Genomic DNA, 6041 nt, shown 5'->3' with positions numbered 1-6041 from the left:
AGTGGTACACGTCTGAGACCTGCATCACTTCAGGTTTTCCTCCCACATTAAGCTGACACGTCGTGATATAACTGGAATACTGTTAAAAGCAGCGTTAAACCCAACTCACTCACTCACTCTCACTTTAATTGGATGAAGCTATGGTGAAGAATAAGTTCAGGTCATTTATCAGAATAGAATGGAGATATGATACTCTGGATAATCAAGTACTGGTATGTTTGAAACGAATGCATGGTTCTTGTTTTGCATAATATGTTAATGTATGTGATATATCTGATATAATATACTTCTTATTAGCGCTTTCAAATAAATCATACTTTGAAATTTGTCTTGTTCATATTGTGTGACGCATTAGCTTGTCATGCTGAAGGTCCAAGTTCAATTCCCCACATGGGTAAATTGTGTGATGCCCATTTATGGAGTCCCACAGGTGGATTATTGCTAAAAGCGGCATTAAACCATACTCACTCATATGGTGTGTGCTAAGAGCCATAAGTGTCATGTGCATAAGGCTTAAGATGAGCTTTGTCAGCTTTCCACATCTATCTATCTTTGGGTCTGACATGGCTGTGGTTAAACCACCCTTATCTCTCCGGGTAGATGCCCTATCCACTACGCCACTGAGTCTTATGAGAGGAATACCTCTCAAGATGTGACTACATGTATGTCTTCAACAGGACAAGCTTTGGTATGAGTACAGGGTATGGTTACCGTATTCAACGTAATAAGCGCCCAGGGCGCTCTCAAAATTAGAAATAGGGGGCGCTTATTAGAATATTATTTTGAGTTGAAAGATTGTAAATTTCGTTGTTTATGCCAACAGCCTGAAGTGTTTACATACGAAAGATATATTTTTCAAGAATTTAATTGCCCATAATTAACACACGAGTGCGTATTACACACGAATAAATAAGTCTTGTGTACATTGATCAATCGGAAGGGGTGCTGATTGGGATTGTTTACTAGCCAATATATTAGCAAATATCGCCGTGGGCGCTTATTAGAGCGGGGCGCTTATTACGTCGAATACGGTATGTGTTATTCACACACTGTTTTGTCTAATCATCTATCAAATTTCGAAATCTTCAAAAATGAATTGATTGCAGATGGTTGGCAGAACATCCTGATCACTATATCCCCAAACATGACCTTTTCCCACTCGGGATGCCACCACATGAGAGCAAGTCCAATTATACGGCATTGTATCTGTCACTTACCCGATATTTATATTATATTTATATTTATATAAGGTGCTGCCCTTCCCAGTGAAGCCATCAGGGTGAACAGATTGTCCAGGAAAAGCTATATGCCTTGGAAAGTTCATGTACATCCCCAAAGGCCTCCCAACCTGTGTGTGTGTGTGCGTGTGTGTGTGTGTGTGTGTTACTGTTAGAAACATAAAAGGTCATTATTTCAAGAGGAAGTTCTGACAATCGGCTGAGTTTTGGTAATATTAGGTTGATTAGTTGTGGGCTGCAATGAATGCAGTGTGGCATTTAATTAATGTCAAGTTGGTCTTTTGGAACATCCGTGTATTGTTTAAGATTTTTGTTCCGTTTGTAGTTTAACACCGCACTCAGCAATAGACCAGCTATATGACGGCAGTCTGTAAATAATCGAGTGTGAACCAGACGATCCAGTGATTGACATCATGGGCATCGATCAACACAATTGGGATACAATGCATCAACCAAGTCAGCGAGCCTGACCACCCTATCCCGTTAGTTGCCTCTTACGACAAGCATAGTCACCTTTTACGGCAAGCATGAGTTGCTGAAGACCCATTCTACCCCGGATCTTCACGGGTCGTATTTTTTAAGAGCAATCAATAATGTTCAGGTTGTACCTCATCCATTATGCCTGTGTGTGAAGGAGGAAAATGTTTGTTTGGCTCCATCCATCTGTGCATCTTGTTGCCGGGGAGGTATCCCCAGAACATCTGCATTGACTGGTTCAGAGGACGAGGCAGGATAAAGGCCTTACTAAACCAACTGAACATGTCAAATTTAAAAGTTACGAAATATTGGTATGAAAACGACCAAACGTTCAATTGTGTACATGTTTGCTCAACTGATGCTAATGGGATATATCGACCAAACATGGTACAACCATGGTACCATGGTTCCATCGCTTGAGCCTGGAGGTTTGTCTCAACAGCATATTTCAAATATTTCAAAAATATATCCTTCAGTTGGTCATTAACATCCTTTGAGGATGAATAGGGTTTACATTAATATAAGCTTGGTGATTCAATAAAGCTTGCCAATATTTATTCAGTTTAAATTCACATGATCAGAATACTGTACACATTATAAATGATTGATGAGGTCAGAAAGTGGTGTGAGTGCTAAACAAGATAACGACAATGACAATATTACATACAGATCATTGTTCAACATGCCTCCCTTACAGATAGCATCGACCGCCTCCGTGGTCCTGTGGTAGAGCGTCCGCCCGGAGAGCGGAAGGTCCGGGGTTCGATCCCCGGCAGCGTCATACCAAAAGACGTTAAAACATGGTACTTGTTGTTACCCTGTCTGGCGCTCGGCATTAAGGGGCTAAAACAAGGACTGGTCGGCTCGGAGTCAGTATACTGTGTCTGAGTGGGGTATTCATGTTAAACTGCGGCATGGTATCTCGGTGAGCTAGCACTATAAATCGGCATCAGTCCGGACTAGTACAAGCAGCCACACAAACACATACTCGTACATGCACGTCGCTATATAAGTGCAATAATCTTGGACGCGACGTTAAACCCAATTTCACGTTACACAACAATCTGGAGGTGAGGTGAAATGGGGTTTAACGTCGCGTATTTGTATTATCTAGACCTTAAAAGTACCAGTAATATTGTCCAGATCTACAGCAATATCTGATTTCTCTATGAAGAGAAAAGAAAATTGTGTATAGGACAGTCAAGCAACCCTGGTCAGTCTAAAAATTTTGTTGTGTACACAGACATAACATTCAGCAATCGGTAAAGCCATATAATCCAAATTTTTATACTCCTTTTAGAGAGACTATATTTGTGCTCATGACCAGCCTAATTATCAACTCACATTTTGTTTTCTCGCCGCATTTTGGGTGTTTCTTGCACATATCGTGTGATTTATAGTGGGCCTATTTCGCAAGGGAACCTAACCACGGTGACCATGGCCTCGGCCCAGATGCCGTCATATGGTATAGATTTCTTTCAAATATAAAAAGGACCGCCTCCGTGGTCTTGTGGTAGAGCGTCCGCCCGGAGAGCGGAAGGTCCAGGGTTCGATCCCGGGCCGCGTCATACAAAAAGACGTTAAAAGATTGTACTTGTTGTTACCCTGTCTGGCGCTCGGCATTAAGGGGCTAAAACAAGGACTGGTCGGCTCGGAGTCAGTATACTGTGTCTGAGTGGGGTATTCATGTTAAACTGCGGCATGGTATCTCAGTGAGCTAGCACTATAAATCGGCATCAGTCCGGACTAGTACAAGCAGCCACACACACACATACACGTGCATGCACGTCGCTATATAAGTGCAATAATCTTGGACGCGACGTTAAACCCAATTTCACCTCACCTCAAATATAAAAAAAAAAAATTGCAAGTGATTCTGTAGCAGTTGGGTAGCGAAGCAAATAGTTTGCGTTTATGTTTCCTTAAACCGAAAATGAATAGGCCTCGGCCACTGACAGACTACTGTTTTCTGATTAGATCATAATACAATGCATTTCATTTTGGCGTTGAACGATGCCACTGATTTCATACTTTGTCTAGTTGTTTGTGTATGTTCACGAATAAATACTGTAAAACAGGAATTTAATGCGACATGAAAATAATGCGAGCTCTTGATTTTAAAAATGCGAGTGCCCATACCCTTTCCTAAAAAAATATGCGCTGGATTTATGTTCTGTGTTATTTTAATTAATGTAACCTACGTAAATAAAAGCCTTACCTGAAAACGCTTCGTTTGTTTCAAATGACGTTTTGAGCAGGAACTGTGAGTAGACAGAGATAAATATAATAACTGTGCACATTAAATCCCCTGTCCATGTTTTTTCAGTGTGAGATTCCTTCCTTATTTTAATATTATTTAAGCTAATTGCCCGTATGTTTGATCGCCAAGCGTGAGAATGGTTTCCTTGCAGCTATCATTGTGTTAGTGTAGTTTTAGTTGACAGTCTGTTGGTACTAGTATATACGTTCGGCCCTTTGATGAAAAGAAGCAATCTGTGAAGTTATTATTGTTGACGTATGTATTTATAAGAATTAACACAGGTATGGACGTTAAAAAACGGCGTGAGGATTTAGTTTGCACAACGTTTTCCCCCGCTTATACCTCCATCAATTCTTGAGAAACCTGCAAAAGAAATAAAACAGAAAAATTAAATTATACCCCCAACCTCGTCATTTTTTTTAAAGGTCACGACTAAGAAGAATATTTTCTATCTCGCCTTATGAGTAAAAATATACTCTCACAAAAACGTAGGGGAAATTATAAAATATCAGATGATTACTGAAATACAAAGAGGTATCCAGTGACTGTAATGGATGTAAAGGAAAAAGGAAGGGCGGGGAGAAACATGGCAATCAACAGAACACGTTGGTGTGTATTGTAAGAGTGCAAACAACCAAATATGACGACAGGTTGATGTAACAAAAAAATTAACGTTTGAGATGACTTGATCAATAATGGGTCATGCTCCCACGATTGGTCAAATATTCCTTTTTGTAGTAGGGCGTGGTCCGAATCAATCTCTCCATGGCTATTTGAGGGACTCTTGTTCACTCTTCTTGCAACGGCTGGCCCAGTTCAGCTGACGTACCGGGTGGCCTTTGACATCAGCACACGTCTCCCGATCATATCCCGGACATGCTTTAAGGGGGAAAGGTCAGGACACTTGACTGCCCATTGCATTCTGGTCATGTTAGCTGCTAGACGTTGGCGATTACGATAACGTTAACATCTTGAAGGACGAAACGTGGACCAGAATGACTCGCAAACGGCAAAACTTTTGGCGTCTGTATGTTGTCTCGGTAGTACTGCCAAGTGACCCTTCCATGGACATTGAGCAGTGGCCTTCTGGCAGTCATAGAGACCCCGCCTCATATAATTTCACACCCACCCAAAATCTGTCATGTTGCTTCACGTTGCCGTTCGTTAGGACGCCTCCAGACATTCCCAGGGCTATCCAGAAAGTCCGGAGTGAACATTACAAGAGACCACCGACGATTCCGTCGGTTTCTACACTCCACACTCCACAGGCGTCTGGCTAGAATGTGTCAGTTTGTTGATGCTGCACACAACACTTGGTCGCCGAGCATGCAGACGCTTTCTAATTGTCTAGTCACTAACTTGAATAAGTGAACAGTGATTTGATTGGCTGTTTGCTGATTAAGCGATTTTGGACTTGTATTGTTGATCTAGGGTGCCCTGTGCGGGGCCGATCATTAATATTTTGTGCCTGCAAAAACCTGTTTCAAATTCTGCATGTCCCAGACTTAGACACATTCAACAAATTGGCCACCTCTCGCTGAGATCTACCAGTTCTACCAGTCTGAGCATGGCGTTCATCACGTTGTAGACGACGCATTCCCAATCCGATCACAAATACTGCATTAAATCTGAGTAGAGAGCTTACGTGTTTCTGTGGATAATGAAAGTCAACAGTACTAACATGGCTTAGAGCAACTTGACGTCCTTTCACTGAAGTGTCAAGCTCAAACTCCTACCAACCTGCACGGAGCAATTGCACGGTCCACGTGAAATGTTTCGGGTGTGTTGGACGTAAGGTTTTGGCTCCGAAACTCTTACGTCCGATCTTAACATCATTATTTCAGAATCCCCTACCTTTTTTAAAAGAGTATAATGAGTTTGTTTTACCAATGAACATATCATCTGCACCTAGCCTTATCTAAATTAGGCCAAACAAACAGATCAAAGTGGAGGTGCATATTTGTTTTTTAAAAATGATGTTTAATTCTTTACATGTTTACCTGCTAGCATTAAACCTGAACATAACAGATACTGGTTAGATTGACTGCAAATGGATAATGATACAT

This window comes from Haliotis rufescens, unplaced genomic scaffold (genome assembly GCF_023055435.1).
Source record: "Haliotis rufescens isolate VD_foot unplaced genomic scaffold, xgHalRufe1.0.p SCAF_9, whole genome shotgun sequence".
Lineage (NCBI taxonomy): Eukaryota > Metazoa > Mollusca > Gastropoda > Lepetellida > Haliotidae > Haliotis > Haliotis rufescens.
This window is presented reverse-complemented; position numbering follows the sequence as displayed.